The sequence below is a fragment of the Coregonus lavaretus genome, assembly GCF_964263955.1.
Source record: "Coregonus lavaretus genome assembly, chromosome: 38".
Taxonomy (NCBI): domain Eukaryota; kingdom Metazoa; phylum Chordata; class Actinopteri; order Salmoniformes; family Salmonidae; genus Coregonus; species Coregonus lavaretus.
The window spans coordinates 29,359,807-29,379,970 of record NC_140025.1 but is presented as its reverse complement, the minus strand read 5'-3'; the positions used below and the strand labels follow the sequence as shown (position 1 = coordinate 29,379,970).

The 20,164-nt window shown below is 41.4% G+C and overlaps 1 long non-coding RNA gene across 1 annotated transcript; it reads right to left on the bottom strand.

Moving 5' to 3' along the window:
• Positions 1 to 964: 964 nt before the first annotated feature.
• LOC311112174 lies at positions 965 to 3,170 on the bottom strand. The gene is made up of 3 exons (XR_014610842.1): positions 3,028 to 3,170; positions 2,686 to 2,748; positions 965 to 2,600 (listed from the first exon to the last, which is right to left on the bottom strand). It is a non-coding gene; the product is annotated as an uncharacterized lncRNA (long non-coding RNA).
• Positions 3,171 to 20,164: the final 16,994 nt, after the last annotated feature.

Sequence of the window (20,164 nt, the reverse complement as noted above, 5' to 3'; positions counted from 1 at the left end):
CAGGAGACCCATGGGGCGGTGCACAATTGGCCCAGCGTTGTCCAGGGTAGGGGAGGGGAATGGCCGGCAGGGATGTAGCTCAGTTGGTAGAGCATGGCGTTTGCAACGCCAGGGTTGTGGGTTCAATTCCCATGGGGGGCCAGTATGAAAAATAAAATAATGTATGTACTCACTAACTGTAAGTCGCTCTGGATAAGAGCGTCTGCTAAAATGTAAATGCTGCCACCACCATGCTTCACCGTAGGGACGGGGCCAGGTTTCCTCCAGACGTGACGCTTGTATTCAGGCCAAAGAGTTCAATCTTGTTTCATCATACCAGAGAATCTTGTTTATCATGGTCTAAGTCCTTTAGGTGCCTCTTGGCAAACTCCAAGCGGGCTGTCATGTGCCTTTTACTGAGGAGTGGCTTCCGTCTGGCCAATCTACCATAAAGGCCTGATTTGGTAGAGTGCTGCAGAGATGGCTGTCCTTCTGGAAGGTTATCCATCTCCACAGAGGAACTCTGGAGCTCTGTCAGAGTGACCATTGGGTTCTTGGTCACCTCCCAGACCAAGGCCCTTCTCCCCTGATTTCTCAGTTTGTCCGGGCAGCCAACTCTAGGGAGAGTCTTGGTGGTTCCAAACTTCTTCCATTTAAGAATGATGGAGGCCACTGTGTTCTTGGGGACCTTCAATGCTACAGAAATTTGTTGGTACCCTTCCCCAGATCTGTGCCTCGACACAATTTTGTCTCAGAGCTCTACGGACATTTCCTTCGATCTCATGGCTTTTGCTCTGACATGCACTGTCAACTGTGGGGCCTTATATAGACAGGTGTGTTCCTTTCCAAATCATGTCCAATCAATTGAATTTACCACAGGTGGACTCCAATCAAGTTGTAGAAACATCTCAAGGATTATCAATGGAATCCAGATGCACTTGAGCTCAATTTCGAGTCTCACAGCAATGGGTCTGAATACTTATGTAAATAAGGTATTTCTGTTTTTTATTTTTAATACATTTGCTAAATAAATACTTGTTTTCTCTTTTCCATTATTGGGTATTGTGTGTAGATTGATGAGGAAATTCAAAAAATAAACAATTTTAGAATAAGGCTGTAACGTAAGAAAATGTGGAAAAAGTAAAGGGCTCTGAATAAAAATAATATTCCACATTTCATGTCATACAGCTAAGTCTGCTAGTGAACTGAATCATGTGTTATAATAATGTCACTTCAATTGGCATACAGTACATTTTTTATACATCAAATACATTGTAAATCCAATACAGAAAATAAATACATAATCCCTAAATATTTTCAAAAAATTATTCAAAGTATTCAAATAATTTTTGTTTAATACTGAATTAATGTGAGGTGCATAATAGCACTAAATACAATGTTGCGATATAATGAATACAAAATAAATTAATAAATAAGTTATTACTGTGACTAGAAGGATGATTACTTAAGGGTTAAGGGGACAGCATAGCAGCAGAAAATATTATTTTCATGAGCAATAAGGCCCAAGGAGGTGTGGTATATGGCCAATATATGGTTCTTAGGCACACGGAGTGCCTGGATACAGCTCTTAGCCATGGTATATTGGCCGTATACCACAAACCCTGAGGTGTCTTATTGCTTTTATAAACTGATTACCAACGCAATTAGACCAGTAAAAGGCAGTTTTTTGTCATACCCATGGTTAACGGTGTGATATACTATGGCTTTCAGCCAAACAGCATTCAGGGCTCGAATCACCTGGTTTATAAAAAAAATTGAAAATTATTTTGTTTGTGTATGCTGAGGTATGCTATCAAGATGATGATTAGTCTACCAGTATGAGTGAAGCAGATATGACATCACAGCCAGGCAGATTGTGAGAAGACTTGTCTTGAAGCATATTCCACTGGAGGCAGCAGCTGTGGTTGTTGCTGCAGCAACAATGGATGTTGTGCTGGCAGCTGTGGCTTTTTTAGGAACAGCTGTAGTTGGAGTTGGAGCAGCTGTGGTTGTCGTAGCAGCAGCTGTGGTTGTTGTTGGAGCAGCTGTGGTTGTGGGGGCAGCAGCTGTAGTTGTGGTGGTGGATGCTGCTGTGGTTGTAGTTGGAGCATCTGTTGTTGTCGTGGCAGAAGCTGTTGGGTTTGTGGTTGCAGCTGTGGTTGTAGTTGGAGCAGCTGTGGTTGTCGTGGAGGCTGCTGTGGTTGTAGTTGGAGCAGCTGTGATTGACGGGGCTGCAGATTTTGTTGTAGTTAGAGCAGCTGTGGTTGTAGTTGGAGAAGCTGTGGTTATTGTGGCAGCAGCTGTTGGTGGCATGGCAGCAGCTGTAGTTGACGTTACAGCAGCTGTGGTTGACGTGGCAGCAGCTGTGGTTGTTGTGGAATAAACGGTGGTAGTTACGGCAGCTGTAGTTGTGGTGGCAGCAGATGTGGTTGTAGTTGGCACAACTGTGGTTGTTGTGGCTGCAGCTGTAGTTGTGGTGGCGGCTACTGTGGTTGTAGTTAGAGCAGCTGTGGTTGTTGTGGCAGCAGCTGTGGTTGTATTTGGTTCAGCTGTGGTTGTCATGGCAACAGCTGTGGTTGTTGTGGGGGCATTGGTTGTTGTGCTTTGGGAATTCCCTGATGCTGTTGTAAATTAAAGCATCAATTTTAGAATATATTTTTGCAATTTCAAATGATTTACAATCTAAAGACTAGTGGATCAACTTACCTATTATCAGAAGAAGGACTGTGATAATTGTTGCATTCATCTTCAAATAGTTTTCTTATTATTCTATAATCACAGAGTAAGGGTGAAGTCATTATATAGGACAATATCATACATAAGGTAAAATACAAATAATGACAAACAGAATGACAATGACAAATTAAATATAGGAGATTACTATAGTAACTGCCCTTCACTATTTTTGGAGGATCTATGATTTTCACTTTTCAAACGAAGTCATCCATGAGTGCTTTGTCTTGGTATTAATCTCTGGTTAAACTATTGTTTCATTAAACAAATCTTCAAAATATAATTTGTTACACGATAAATTAAAAACACACTTACCCCAAAAAATGGAGGTTTTGGATGTAGGTTTTTCAGTTCACTCCTAAAAAGTGCTGGCAGTTCAACACTGCTCTTCAATTGTGATGCTACACCTGAGTAAGTATATTCTTCCAACGGTGTCCTTCCAAACTTCTCCTAAGATCCTGAATTGCTACAGCTTTTATAGTTTAAAGAACAGCCTTGATGACATCATTATGATGAAACTTTGGTTTTGAGTCACCTTGTAGAAAAGGGTGTGCTCAGGTGTGTCCTATCCTCCCCTCAACTGAAAATAAAGTAACCTCTCTCCAATTAATGCTGAAATCCAATCGAGCAGGACATGGATATACACTATACATCCCTGGATGCACTTTATGTATCAATTATAATTTATTGTAATGCATAATGTAATGTTTTATACATGACTGTGATCAATAATTGTATTTTTGTCAGTTAGATATCCCAAGGCAATTCTAAAACCAAGGTTCTTTTTCCACTGACACCCAGACGTATGCATATGTGAGCACACACCCAATGATGACACACAGGGTTTTTTAAATTCATGAACTGTATAAAATGATCACTTTGTTATTAATTGTCAGAGTGTACTCCTCAATAGGGTGAAGTATGCTCTCCCATGGGATGCTGTAGAGGTCTGTTAACATCTGAATACTCTCTCTGCAGTGCATCTTAAAGTATCTGTCCAGTGTTTCCAGATATCTATGAAATATGACCTATAATTACTTATGAGTGAAATAGTTTACCTTCCCAAAAATTATAAGTATATTAAAAGGCACATTTTCTGTGTTGGAATGGTGTGGGCATAGCCCAACAACAGAATGGTATGGGCGTATACCGCTAAATCAAAATATTAATAATAAGAGTATAATGTTTTTGGGATACGATTTTGGTTTTGGAGAAACCATAATTGGTACAGCATACGACATTGACGACAAAGATGACTGACATGTTGAAAGAGAACTTGGTGACTTGACATCCACTCTATAAGTTCAGAATGAAACTCCATCCTATGATTTGTGAAATTCAGAACATACTGCACTGTATACTCACACAATCTCACCACAAATAGTTTTGGTACAATCAAATCCTTCTGCAATCGTTCACAACTAATCAAGAGCTGAAATTATGAAAACAACTCACCAGAAGTATTTATAAAAATATAATTGCCACATAAATGGGCATTGTGTTGCCCCACCAACATCTCTAAAACTAAGAGCATTGTATTTGGTACAAATCATTCCCTAAGTTCTAGACCTCAGCTGAATCTGGTAATAAATGGATTGGCTGTTGAACAAGTTGAGGAGACTAAATTACTTGGTGTTACCTTAGATTGTAAACGGTCATGGTCATAACATATAGATTCAATGGTTGTAGAGATGGGGAGAGGTCTGTCAGTAATAAAGAGATGCTCTGCTTTTTTGACACCACACACCACACTCCACAAAGCAAGTCCTGCAGGCTCTAGTTTTATCTTATCTTTAATATTGTCCAGTCATATGGTCAAGTGCTGCAAAGAAATACCTAGTTAAGCTGCAGCTGGCCCAGGACAGGGCGGCACGTCTTGCTCTTCATTGTAATCAGAGGGCTATTATTTATAGCATGCATGCCAGTCTCTCTTGGCTTAGAGTTGAGGAAAGACTGACTGAGTCACTTCTTCTTTTTAGAAGAAACATTAATGTGCTGAACATTTCTAATTGTTTGCATAGTCAACTTATACACAGCACTGACACACACTTACCCCACCAGACATGCCACCAGGGGTCTTTCACAGTCCCCAGGTCCAGAACAAACTCAAGGAAACATACAGTATTATACAGAGCCATGAGTTCATGGAACTCCCTTCCATTTTATATAGTGCAAGTGAACAGCAAACATGGTTTCAAAAAACAAATCAAGTAACACCTCACGGCATAACGCCTATCCCCCATGTGACCTACTTGTTGTATGTATGTACTGACGTGTATGTGTAACTGATAGATGCACACACACTGCATGTTAATGTTTTTAAATGTATGTCAATTGTAAAGTTTTTTTCATTATTTGTCAGATCCCAGTAAGACTAGATGTCGCCATTGGCGTCGGCTAATGGGGATCCTAATAAATCAAAATAAATCAAAACCTTGTGAGCTCCCTGTCACAAATGCATCTCTCCGAACACACCTGAATAACTGAAACAACTGATTCACTCCCAACAATAACAATGCCTTCACAAAATCTACTTGGACCAAATGCTGATTATTACATGGCTGCCCCAAAAACTCATGTTGCACATTACGATTGATCATGGTTTCAACTTAATCTGTATGTTTCTGTATTGTAATAAACGTCAAATACCAGATTACTAAAAAAGAATATATGCTCAAATCTGCATTAAATCTTTTATACAATCGTTGTCTCCACCCCATGCCAAAATGTATAGAACTGCAGAAAACGTGCTTTAAAACTACAAAAATGTCTCTACAAACCTTTGGTCCTCTGTAGCTCAGCTGGTAGAGCACGGCACTTGTAACGCCAGGGTAGTGGGTTCGATCCCCGGGACCACCCATACACAAAAATGTATGCACGCATGACTGTAAGTCGCTTTGGATAAAAGCGTCTGCTAAGTGGCATATTATTATATAAAATGGCCAAATGTTCTTTCTGCACCATGGCAAGATTAGTAGAACTGCAGAAAACGTGCTTTAAAACTGCAAAAATGTCTCTCTACCCCATGGCAAAATCAGTAGATTTGCAAGAAAGGTCTTATAAAATAGCAATATTTTCTCTCAGCCCCATGGCAAGTGTAGAATTGCAGGAAATTAACATTATATCTTACATTTTTCTCTCAGGCATCAAGAGAGAGGCCATTAAATGTTTTTGCCCGCTTGGTGGATGGCCCCACCAAACAAATCTCACTTAGGGCCACCAAAGGCTATAGCCGGCCCTGAATATATTCTAGTCAATCAGGAGGATGATGAACAAACAACTTTGTAGGTTTAAATAAAGTAAAACAATAAATAATTATCTGCATATATGGACAATGTATTCACCCTTAAATAAACACATCAATATTTCAATTGTCTGCCATCTGTTGAAATTTTCATGACAAAACTTTGGCCAATACTTGGTTAAAAAAATGTTGGTCAGACCAGGAGACATCCCGAAAATCGGTGTTCGCACAAAAATGTCTGTAGCGTTTTGATCTAATATGACCACTCTATGGAAAGATGGGACTTTCACAAACAACATGGTGTTCTCCGTTTTGGTCTACGACCCCCCACAAGCGCCATGGGACTCGTCTGAAGTTGGTAACGCTGAAGTGCCAACTTCTGTCTGTACCGTCCGAACCGTTTGGGCTACAAACTAATATGTGGAAAGGGGAGACTCTCACGAACACGAGTGTCACGTGACTTGTCTGAATGTAACCCATACAAATGAATGGAAGTATGGAGGTACTGTAGTTTTGTGCCAACAACAATAAGGGGTTAAATATGTGTAAAATTAATCCTGAGCTTTCTTACACTTCAAAACCTTACTCCTTATTCAATGCGTTTCTATGGGCTATAGTATTAAAGGCCAAATTCTAAATTTCATCAAATAATTATCATTACAAAAATTATACCTAAAGTTACACCAAAATTCAAAATCAAATAGCTATTTGAGTTGATAGCATAGACATGTAGGGTGCTGTTTTTAATTGACAAAGCAAAAAAAAATCCTTCATGTTTCTGCTGTCAACTCAATCTTTCAATGTTTGTTTAGGTGATCTGTCCATCGTTCTTTCCACCGCCACAGAAGCGAGATGGGCAATAATTTGGGACACCAGGAAAGCTATTTCTGTTTGTTTTTATCAGATCAAATCCTCAAATAATAAGATGGCTGTCTGAGGTATGATTCTGAATTAAAAGCAGCAGCACCAAAGTTCAATTCATTAAAACTCCCCCACATTACATATGGCGACACTCATGAAATCATAAATACGACAACAAAACCATTTTACTTAGAGGCATTCTGTAGATTTGACCACTTGATTTTGTGGCGATCAGTTTTGGTTGTGGAGAATATTTAACACTGAACATTTGTACATTTACCTCTGTTTGGCTGTAAGAAAAGCCCATGTTTATTATTTTTATAAATATATATATATATATATATATATATATATATATATATATATAAATATATATATATATATATATTCATTTATATATTCTCTGTTTACTAATGATATAGACCTATGAATACTAATATAATTGATATTGATAATAGTAATTGGTAATACCATCACCAGATCAGCGTATACCAAACCCTGGTAGTGCCTTTATACTGCCCCTATGCTACACTGGCTGTCTACACTGGCTGTCTACACTGGCTGTCTACACTGGCTGCATACACTGGCTGCCTACACTGGCTGTCTACACTGGCTGTCTACACTGGCTGCCTACACTAGCTGCCTACACTGGCTGTCTACACTGGCTGTCTACACTGGCTGTCTATTACTACCATCTTCACATGTATCTTGTAAACCTTCAAAGCATAATTTGGTCTGGCAAACATTGTACTTTTATGAGCTATTACAGTCATATATTCCCACTGGTACTCTAGAGTCAACACTCCTCAGATGCTGGCCATGCATCAATATTTCTCACACCAACAAGCTACGCTCCATGGTAGGTTGTGTACAGCTACTGCCCCCAATTTAGGAAATCCCTCTCTCCCAACCACCTTTCAGAGATTCAGAATCCATCCACATATTCCATTCTAAACGTAAGACACACCTCCACACTCTTAGAAAAAAATATTTCCAAAAGGGTTCTTCAACTGTCCCCATAGTGGAATCCTTTTTGGTTCCAGGCAGAACAATTCTCAAAAGGGTTCTACCTGGAACCAAAAGGGGTTCTACTTTGAACTAAAAAGGACACCTTTTTTTCTAAGAGTACACAGACAGGCAGGCCCTTTCATATAGTCACTGTTAGTGTTATGTCTTCTGCCGAATCCATCACTGTTGTTATTTCTTATGTTCTTTGTTAAAATGTCTCTCTGGTTTTATTTGTTGGATGGTTATGAACTATTATGTTACCTCCCATCCTCCTTTCATGTTCTGTGTAATTTCCTACTACATGTTTGATTTATTACAAGATTAAGGGTATGCTGTGCAAATTCATTGTTGTTAAGGTCTGGATGCCTTATATGGAATACTGTACGACAAAAGGAGTGCCCATGTCAGGGGAGATACCTATTAAGGCAATCACTAGCTGCTGGGCTGCTCAGTCCGGTCCCTGGGGGTCTGCCGTACTGTTGGTTGTCACTCTGGCCTTGGCCTAACACACCTGAAACCAATAATGAATGTTTCACTAAGATCCTAAAGCTGAGTGTGGTGTGTTGGGTTGGGGCGCTGCAGGCCTGCAGGGCCGTGGACCCCTAGGGATAGGATGGGGCGACCCAGCTATATTGCGTGCAAGTAAAAAGAGCTCTACAGTACTATTATGCAAATTATATGAATTATGTGGAGGAAATACTGTTTCTGTGTGTTCATGTGTAGGTGTATGTGTGTTTTAATTAAACGTTTGTTTTCCATACCTTTCCCTTGAGATATAAAAACAATATATTGGGAAGGAAGTTGTTGGGGAGAGAGTTGAGTTATTGACTAGACTGGTGGGGGTCGGGCGTGCAGGCAGCTCGGGCTGGCTGAAATTTGATATAGAGGATGTCTTAATAAAGACAATCAAAAGTTAAGTCTTTGTACATATTTGTAAGAGTTGTTAATTTGTTACACTATTGGTGAAAGGTGTAACACAATATTGATTATTTAATTATCATTGATCTAGTTCAGTCTTATCAATCACTTAAACTTATTTAATAATGATCTCTTACCTAGCTTGATGACTGTGGGCATTTTTGCATTCTTTTTTTTGCTCTAAATAAAGACAGCTAGAAGGACCATGGGTCATATTAGATTGTGTAGAAATGCAGGAAATGAGCTTTAGATGCCCCCAAAAATGAGAGGACCCCGTACCCCCCCACTTCTAAAACCAAAGTTGCGCCCCTGCTATGGGCTATTGTACAGCTTAGACCCTTAAGAATTTAAACTATCATTTAGATCTCATGGATTGTCAGTCCTTGCTTACATAGCATTGTTTATAAATTTGAGTGGCGGGCGGTTGTTTTGTTGTTTTCCAAATCGCCAACTGTAGCATTAAATGTTCAGCATCCTTGGGTATCCATAAATAAATAGTGTATTATTATAAAGATTGTAGGGAAGGCAGCGTCCTTGTTTATCCTTGTTATTTTCGTCAAATCACCCTCCCTCTCGTCATCACAAGGCATAGGTATGACAGGTATGTCTTTGATTCAGAGAGACAGGTGTGGTTCCGCAGAGAGCCACCTTAAACGTCACATTTGTCGTCAGGTGCCTCCCTTATATGTCCTGTCCCCACCCATGGCAACTTGATTTCCATATCTGCAGCAAAATTTCTGTTGCCTAAAAAATACTTTATGAAAGCCTGCAAAAAATTATGTAATTTCCCTAAAAAAAATGTCCTTAGGTTTTATTAAGTACATTTAGGTACATTTTTGGACTTTTAAATTAACATAGCCATTGATTCTTGAATATAACTTCATGATACTTGTAAACAACAGACCTGGGTTCAAATATTATTCATTTAATTTAAATTACTTTAAAATACATTTCAAAAGAAAGTATTTGGATATTTTGTGTTTGAAAATACAAGTAGTTTCATATTGGAAAGGCTGCATCCTTGTTTGTCCTTGTTATTTTCGTAACTTCATCCTCTCTCTCGTCACCACAAGACATAGTAATGACAGGGACAGTATGTCTTTGATTCAGAGAAACAGGTGTGGTTCCGCAGAGAGCCACCCTAACGTTACCTTAACGTCACATACAAATGTAGGGTAACGCCACATTTGTCGTCAGGTGCCTCCACCTGTCCTGTCCCCACCCATGGCGACTTGGTTTCCACACCTGCGGCATAATTTCTGAAAGACACAAGCCAACCGTGTGATTTAAGGCGTGACACAGCAGTGTAGGAAGACAGGAAAGTGGCAGGTGTCTTGTTTTGTATGCTTTGTACAAAATAATAAAATGCAGGACGACAGGATCTTTATAAACGTAGCTCTTTATTAACTAGCTATAACTGGCATGTTCATGTGTCTCCGGCCATGATCATCTTCATGAACATGCCAGTTATAGCTAGTTAATAAAGAGCTACGTTTATAAAGATCCTGTCGTCCTGCATTTTATTATTTTGTACAAAGCATACAAAACAAGACACCTGCCACTTTCCTGTCTTCCTACACTGCTTGTGGTCCTCTGTAGCTCAGCTGGTAGAGCACGGCGCTTGTAACGCCAAGGTAGTGGGTTCGATCCCCGGGACCACCCATACACAAAAATGTATGCACGCATGACTGTAAGTCGCTTTGGATAAAAGCGTCTGCTAAATGGCATATTATTATTATTATTATTATCTTTAGAATGACCTTACCACCTGGGTGGTCTTAACCAATCATAGCACAGTATGATATGACAGTAGAATGCATCCAATTACAATTCAGTATGCTGACACATATGAATATTACATCCCCCTTCTTTTAAAAAAAAGAAAGAATATGTAGAACAATAAAGCGTTTCTTTTGAACACATGCTCTGTAGTTTGAACTCGAGGTAAGTAACCATTTAAACTGCACCAACTGCATCAACATAACAGACTGAAACAATGATTCAGCATATTGTTACTTTTACAACTAATATTTGTCAGCAACTCAGCTTTTCACTGTAGCAATGACATCTCAACATTTCAAACAAATACAATACCAAAGCATTTCAAGTTAACTTTCAATAACAAGTTTACAGTCCGGAACTATTTTAGGGCAGCGATCCGCCTACGCCCTTTGACATTTCACAGGTCTAGGACAGCTCTAGGCTTGACCTCTCTTCCTGACCTTGTGTGATATGAAGCTGAGCATGTTTCTGTGTCAGCCAACAGTTCTTGTGCTGTTGCAGGTAAGTATGGTGTATGTTGTGTTGTGTCTGTGTTTAGTCCATCCCGTTCTCTTTCAGGGGAACAGTTCATCTCGTTAGTGTGTTGTTCTTTTGTGTTCAGTAGGTGATGACGATTGCGGCGGTACACCGCTCCTTCTGCGGTGCGAACGTGATATGAACGTTCAGTGTCTGGCTGACCTGTTGTAGTATCGCTTTTGCTGTTGTTGTCTCTGTGCACATGTAACAGTTTTGCTTCCGTCCCTCTCCTCGCCCCTACCTGGGCTTGAACCAGGGACCCTCTGCACACATCAACAACAGTCACCCTCGAAGCACCGTTACCCGTCGCTCCACAAAAGCCACGGCCCTTGCAGAGCAAGGGAAACAACTACTTCAAGGTCTCAGAGCGAGTGACGTCACCGATTGAAACGCTACTAGTGCGCACCGCTAACAAGCTAGCCATTTCTCACCGGTTACACACATTTTGCATGCATTTCCTTGTAGCTGACGACCTCAGGTTGCAGCTGCTGGTTGGTGCTGGGTTGGTGCTGAGCAAAGTCTGCGGCTCATCAACAGCTGGGCTGGTGATTTGAAGTTGTCAACTGGAGTGTTGCGGTATTCAAGGAGACTGAGGTAGGGGTCTCTCTTGTCTGCTTTTGCTTTGTCCATGAGTGATTTAGCAATCTGCACAGATTTTTCAGCAAGGCCATTACTTTGAGGGTAATGTGGGCTTGTGGTGACGTGTGTGAACTCCCATGCTTTTGTGAAGGATTCAAACTCATTTGATTTGTAACAGGGCCCATTGTCAGATATTAAGGTTTCTACAATGCCATGCCTGACAAAGGCTGCTTTCAGCTTGTGTATCACAGCTGCAGATGTGGTGCTGTGAAGCTTGTTGAGTTCGAAGTATCTGCTGTAGTAGTCCACTGTTATAATGTAGTCCTCGTTGTTCCAGGTGAACAGATCGGTTGCCACGACCTGCCAGGGTCGGTCTGGGATATGGTGAGGTAACATTGGCTCTTTGGTGTTTGAGGGGCGTCGTTCAAGACAGGTGGGGCATTTACCAACCATGTCCTCTATTTGTTTGCACATTCCGGGCCAAAACAAAATGTCCCGTGCTCTCTGTTTGCACTTTTCCATGCCCATGTGTCCAGCATGGATCTTTGTCAAAATCTCTTATCTGAGACTGGTAGGAATGATGATTTTCTCTCCTTTGAAAATGATTCCGTTGATCTGTGATAGTTCGTCACGATGGTTCCAGAACTCTGAGACGCTCTGAGGGCATTTTCTCCACTCCTCAAGCCATCCTGACTGTATGACTTTCCTCAGCTGTGTGAGTTGTGTGTCTTTTTCTGTTTCTGTTCGGATCTCCTTCAGTTTTGTGTCACTAACTGGTAAGTTGCTGTACACAGTGTGCACCTGCATGTCCATGCCTTCACTGAGGCTGCTGTCCTTGTAGGTAAGAAACTTCCTGGAGAGTGTGTCTGCGACAGGGATGTCTTTGCCTGGACGGTGAGTGATTGTGAAGTCGTATTTTTGTAGTTGAAGGATCATTCTCTGTAGCCTTGGCGGGGCTGCGGCTAACGGTTTCCTCATGATTGACTCGAGGGACTTGTGGTCTGATTCCACAATGACTTGTCGTCCATAGACATACTGATGGAAACGCTTACATCCGAACAGAATGGCGTACAGCTCCTTTTCGATTTGAGCGTAGTTGATTTCACAGTCTGTGAGAGATTTGGAAGCGTAGCCGATGGGTTTTCCTTCTTGCAGTAGCACTGCCCCTAGTCCATACTTCGACGCGTCCACCTGGAGTCTGAGCTCTTTGTTGGGGTCGTAGTAGGCAAGGATTGGTCCTGGTTCTCTCGTGATCAAGTCTTTCACTTTCTGGAAAGCGATGTCGTGTTGCTTGTCCCAGAGGAACTCACTGGACTGCTTTAGCAGCTGACGCAGGGGTGCATTAGCATTGGAGAGGCTGGGTGCGAACTTGGCTAAGTAGTTGACCATGCCAAGCACTGTTTCCAGCTCTGCATGGTTCTTTGGTGGCTCCATTTCCTTTATGGCTGAGATCTTCTGCGGATCTGGCTTGATTCCATTCGCTGTGAGAAGATGTCCGAAGTAGCTGACCTCTGGAGCGCCGACTGTGCTCTTCTCGGGGTTGAGCCGGACTCCTCTCTCGCGGGACCTTTGCAGCATCGCGCTGAGGTTTCTGTCGTGTTCCTCTTTGGTTCGACCATAGACAAGGATGTCATCCACAATTGCCACAACTCCTTCGAGGCCTTCGTACACCTCGTCGATCTTTCGCTGAAACTCGTCTTGGGCTGAGATAATCCCAAAAGGCAGGCGACGGAACCTGTAGCGTCCAAACGGTGTGTTGAACGTTGTGAGCTTAGATTACTCTTCTGTGAGCTTGATAGCCCAGTAGCCTGATCTGGCGTCCATGACACTGAAGTAGCGTACGCCCGCTAGCTTGTGTGTGATGCCATCTAGCGTCGGTAAGGGGTAATGGGGGCGTTTGATAGCCTTGTTCAAGTCTCTTGGGTCGAGACATACTCTGAGCTTGCCTGTGCGTGGTTTCTCCACCACCACTAACGTTTTTACCCAATCCGTCGGTTCTGTAACCTTGGTGACGATGTCAGATTGCTCCATGCTCTCCAACTCTTTCTTCAGATGGGCGCGGAGAGCAAGTGGAATCTTTCTCGGTGGGTAGACCACAGGGGTTGCGTCTGGGTCAAGGTGAATGGTACATTCTCCTGGGAATAGTCCTATTCCTGTAAAAACATCAGCAAACTCCTCCATGACATTCTCTATCTCTACTGGTGCTGTCACTGATAAAACTAGCTTGATAAGGTCCATGTCTAAACATGCTTTAAGACCTAGCACTGCAGGTGCTCGAGTGTCAACAACGTAAAAGTCCAACATCATGTCCCTTTCCTTGTATTTGCATTTGAAAGTGCATGTGCCTTTTACTGGGAGCTGTTCACCACCATAACCAGTCAGTCTGCATGTGGTGGGCTGTAGCTCGCACTCAGATGTTAAGCTTCTGTACTTATTCAGAGGAATAATGTTTACATGTGCACCAGTATCTAGTTTGAATATTAGCTCTGTGCCTTGTCTCAATGTCAGCAAAGGCTTGGTCTGTCTCTGATATCTGACTTTTCTGTGTCACTGAATCAATAAACAGTTCATCAGCATTTGACTCTTTGATTGACATTTCATCTTCACTCACTGTATGTACTGTTTTTCCACTGTAAGCTCTGCACACTTTTGCAAAGTGATTCCATTTTCCACATTTAGTACACTGTTTGCCTTTAGCTGGGTAATTCCCCTGTTCGCCATGCACTTTGTATCCACAATATCCACATGTTTTGGGGCGTTTGGAGTCTGTGTCGCTCTGTTTTGGAGTTCTGTCTGTCTCCGTTCTGAAACATGCTCTCTGGGCATCGGAGGTGTGTTTTGATGTCTGCCTGACTGCGTGCACTGCTTGTTCACGTGATGCGCTCGTGCTGCCGCCCTAAATGGTTTTCATCTGAACCTGTGCCAGCTCGTGAGATCTGGCTATGTCGATAGCTTTGTCCAGCGTTAGCTCAGATGCAACATTCAAAAGTTTCTCTCTCACTCGCGGTGAGTGTATTCCAAATACAATACGGTCCCTGACCATCTCATCCTTGTTTGCATAATCACAGTCTTTCACAAGCAGACGCAGCTCAGTGAAAAACTGATCAAACGATTCGCTAGCGCCTTGTACTTTCTCATGGAATTTGTACCTAGTGAAAATTGTATTGGTCTTTGGCACAACATATGCTTCAAAACGATCGTAGTATGTTTTCAGTACCTTTGATTCAGCCTCGGTAAGTGTCCATGTGTTGTAAATGTCTCTCCCTTTTTCACCGATCCAGAGGAGCAGGTAGCTGCACTTTTCCTCTTCTCCTCTTTCCTTCAGAGGACCCGTGAACATCAGCTCCACATGCTGTTTGAACTTATGCCATACATCGGGTAGATTTGTAGACCCCCAATCCATTCGAGGTGAAGGAACTCCAGCAAAATCCATCTTTTAGTCCTTTTACTATGACACCATGTCTTGTTTTGTATGCTTTGTACAAAATAATAAAATGCAGGACGACAGGATCTTTATAAACGTAGCTCTTTATTAACTAGCTATAACTGGCATGTTCATGTGTCTCCGGCCATGATCATCTTTAGAATGACCTTACCACCTGGGTGGTCTTAACCAATCATAGCACAGTATGATATGACTGTAGAATGCATCCAATTACAATTCAGTATGCTGACACATATGAATATTACAGCAGGGAAGGAATGTAGAAATGGAAAATATTTACTGGGCCCAGCTTCAAACCAACACCTTAACTTTAGACGACTTGACCAGAAACAACTGAATATGTGTTATTGTACTAGATGGAGTTTCTGCTATATTGTTTACACTGATCTATCATCAGCAAGCCTGGAGAAAAGGGTAGACATTGCATTATACGTGAATGAAAGATACAAAAACTAATTGATTTCAAGCGTTGATTCATATTGACCTTGTCATAGGGCGGCAGGTAGCTTAGTGGGTAAGAGCGTTGTGCCAGTAACCGAAAGGTCACTGGTTCTAATCCCCGAGCCGACTAGGTGAAAAATCTGTCGATGTGCCCTTAAGCAAGGCACTTAACCCTAATTGCTCCTGTAAGTCGCTCTGGATAAGAGCGTCTGCTAAATGACGTAAATGTAAATGTCATTTATTGGCCAGAGAAAAGTTTAAGTCACCAGCTACAGCTGAAATTTTGTATTTTCTAACACACTTAATTGTTAAGAATGCCACAGAGTAAGTTATCATTGCTTTTCCCCACATACATAACTAAGTATGGGTTGATGCCATGAGCGCATGCTAAGGATTCTTCCTCTTACGGTAACAGTTAAGGTTGTCTTCAGTGTTTAACCCACTGTCATGAATTATGTCTCTTTCAAGACCGTGATCGTAAAGATACACCTCTCTAAATGTTACCACACTGTCCCCCTCCCTTTCATTATGTGCAATGATTTTGACATTCCCTCTTGAGTCTTACACGCTTGGTGTGCCATTCTATGTAAGTATTGCTAAAACTCTGCTTTGGGTCATCTTAAAATCAAGGGAGTTTGCAGATGTAATCATGCAGTCAATTATTTAGCAACAGTTAAAAAATAACAATACAAAGATGAGGAACATGTGATGGGTGATTTGAAGGAGTCAGGCACAGGAGGGTAAATCACAGAATACAGAGTTTATTTCGGAATACAGTGTTACGCAGAAATGTGTCAAACAGTCCAGAGTGCAAAACAGGCACACTGGAACCAAACAGGCACACGTGGAAAATATACCCCGGCAATACAAAATACAAGGTGCTCAACCGAGCTACACTCTCCTCACACTAAACAATCACCCACAAGGACAAGGGGGCAGAGGGAACACTTACACACATACTAATGAGGGGATATGAACCAGGTGTGTGTAATAGACAAGACAAAACAAATTGAATGATGAGATGAGGAGCAGCAGTGGCTAGAAGGCCGGTGACGGCGAACACCGAAGCCTGCCTGAACCAGGAGAGTAGTTAGCTTCGGAGGAAGTCGTTACAGGACCTGAACAAGGACCGAGTTTGAATCAGCACATCTTAGTACCACGAAGGAATAATGGGACAATCGATACATGATACATATTCCGAAATTGAAGTTTGTCAGACCTTTTCATTTAATTCTATTCCATTCCTAATTCAAAATTAAATCAAATTTTATTTGTCACATACTTCGGAAACAACAGGTATAAACTAACAGTGAAATGTTATGTATGGGCCCTTCCCAACAATGCAAAAAGAAAGAAAATAGAGAAATAATAGAAAAGTAAAATATGTGATAATAAATACACAATGAGTAACGATAACTTGGCTATATACACGGGGTACCAGTACCGAGTCTATGTGCTGGAGTACGATGTATTTGAGGTAGATATGGACATATAACTAGGAATAAAGTGACAGATAATAAACAGTAGCAGCAACATATTTGATGAGTCAAAAAAGTTGTAGCAAAACAGGTCAATGCAGATAGTCCAGGTAGCTATTTGGCTAACTATTTAATTAACTATTTAGCAGTCTTATAGCTTTGGGGTAGAAGCTATTCAGGAGACTTTTGGTCGCAGACTTGGCACTCCAGTACCACTTCCACACCTGCAGCATAATTTATGAAAGACACAAGCCAACAGTGTGATTTAAGGCATGACACAGCAATGTAGGAAGACAGGAAAGTGGCAGGGAAGGAATGTAGAAATGGAACAAATGTACTGGGCCCAGCTTCAAACCAACACCTTACCATTAGACAACTTGACCAGAAACAACTGAATATGTGTTATTGTACTAGATGGAGTTTCTGCTATATTTTTTACACTGATCTATCATCAGCAAGCCTGGAGAAAAGGTAGACATTGCATTATACGTGAATGAAAGTTACAAAAACTCATTGATTTCAAGCGTTGATTCATATTGACCTTGTCATTTATTGGCCAGAGAAAAGTTTCCAGCTTTCAGTCACCAGCTATAGCTGAAATTTTATATTTTGTATTTTTTAACACACTTCATTGTTAAGAATGTCACAGAGTAAGTTATGATTGCTTTTCCGCACATACAGTACATAACTAAGTCTGGGTTGATGCCAAGAGCGCATGCTAAGGATTCTTCCTCTTATGTTAACAGTTAAGGTTGTCTTCAGTGTTTCTCCACTGTCATGAATTATGTCTCTTTCAAGACAATCATAAAGATTGTCGTGCGGTAGCAGAGAGAACAGTCTATGACTTGGGTGGTTGGAGTCTTTCACAATTTTGAGGGCCTTCCTCTGACACTGCCTGGTATAGAGGTCCTGGATGGCAGGGAACTCGGCCCAAGTGATGTACTGGGTGTACTCACCACCCTCTGTAGCGCCTTGCGTTCAGATGCCGAGCAGTTACCATACCGAGCAGTGATGCAGCCAGTGAAGATACTCTCATTGGTTCAGGTAAATAACCTTTTCAGGATCTGAGGGCCCATGCCAAATCTTTTCAGCCTCCTGAGCGGGAAGAGGCGTTGTCGTGCCCTCTTCAGAACTGTGATGGTGTGTTTGGACCATGATAGGTCCTTAGTGATGTGGACACAGAGGAACTTGAAGCTCTCGACCTGCTCCACTACAGCCCTGTCGATATGGATGGGGGCATGCTCGGCCCTCTGTTTCGTGTAGTCCATGATCAGCTCCTTTGTCTTGCTCACGTTGAGGGAGAGGTTGTTGTCTGACACCACACTGCAAGGTCTCTAATTGACCCTTTCAGATCTAGATGTAGTGCCTAGGATTAGGGTCTAGGGGTCAATTTGCAATGCAGCTTGGCCTTAACTTAGATTTTTGTGTTTAACTATAGCTTTGATATCACAGGTTTTCATCTATTTTGTTACAACCATATAATCCAGTGTAAGGCTCGAGTACATGTAAATCTATATGCTCAATTGGATGTAGGCTAACAAATTATCTTGATATTGGCTAGCAATACTCCATCTTTCATTCATTCATTCATTCATTCATTCATTCGTATGTTCATTCATTTATCAATTCAGGTATTACACTTTTTTTCAGTTGGCCTCCCCGTTGTCAAGACAACAGAAACCCAGCACAAACCAGTATAGTCCCAGGTCTGGATAAAATAATATTTGTTTAGGCCTTGCACCTGACGTTCATATCCTAAAAAAATACTTGGTTGCACCATCATGGGTTGTTTTCACAGCAGACTTGGGAGAACAAAGGGTTTGGTATGTGGTGTGTGTGTTGCAGTACTTGTTATCCGTTTTACGGTTGACTTCTGAAAGCCTTTTTTGTTACTGGTAAGATCTAAGAGCTCCGGATGTGTAGATGTCTGTGACTGTACTGGGTAACACTTTATTTGGATTGTCCATCTGCAGGTGCTCTACAGACTATCAGTAACATTTCAACTAACTATCAACTACCCCAACCCTAGCCCTAACCTAACCATAAACATAACCGTTACCCTAACCTTATTCTAAACCTAACCCTAACAGTAACCTTAGCAAGCAGTTGAATATCAACAGATAGTTTGTTGATAGTATGAGCATCTGTAGAGCGTATACAGGTGGACAATCCAGACTATCCAAATTAAGTTTGACCCTGTACTGTAATACAATCATGAGCTCCTCTTATTCTCTTACTGTGTGCGTGTGTGTGTCACACAACCATTCGATTGATATTAGGGGGGTATTCCAGAAGGATGGTTTAACAAATTCAGCATTCCCTGAACATTCCCTGGCTTTTCTTAACCAGATGAGGGAGTCCAGAATTTCATATCATACCCCCAAGACATTCTAACCTCTCACCATTACAATAACAGTGGAGGTAAGCATTTTGGAGGGTGTATGAGATTTGTGCGTCCGTTACTTTCTCATTCATCATTATTTAAGATTCATTCAGGACTATCCGTAATCATGGTAGCATCCACATTAATGTAGAAGTGTTTAGAAACATATTATATTCTTGTTTACAATAAAAGTGACTCCAAAATGACACAGCACATTATTTACCATTCATTTCTATTGGGCACAACATAATCTGAAACACATCCAAAACAAACTGCAAATGCTTCCAACAAGTTTGTAGATTCACAAGCTTGATGTAATAACTGTGTGCTAGGAATATGGGACCAAATACAAAAGTTTTGATTACTTTAATACACATATAAGTGAATTTGTCCAAAAACTTTTTGTGGGGGACTACTGTATTTAAAGAAAGTATTGTAATTTCTAATCTGTTCACCCGACATGGATGAAGATTCCCGCAAATTAAAGCTGACAGTCTGCACTTTAACCTCACAGTCATTGTATCTTTTCAAATCCAAAGTGCTCGAGTACAGAGCAAAACCAACAAATGTGTCACTGTCCCAATTATTTTGGAGCTCACTGTATATTACCGGCATGACGTTTTTTTTCCAGATTGACAGGCAGCATTTCACACATACCAGTCAACCAAGTGAGAATGACCAGTGTACCGGTGTTGTATTGAGCTGCCTGCTGACCTAAGGTGCAGTGGGCAGCTGTAGCCTATCACAGTGTCGCCGGCGGTAGCTAGTGGCCAATCTTTTTCCCTCCCATGTGTAGC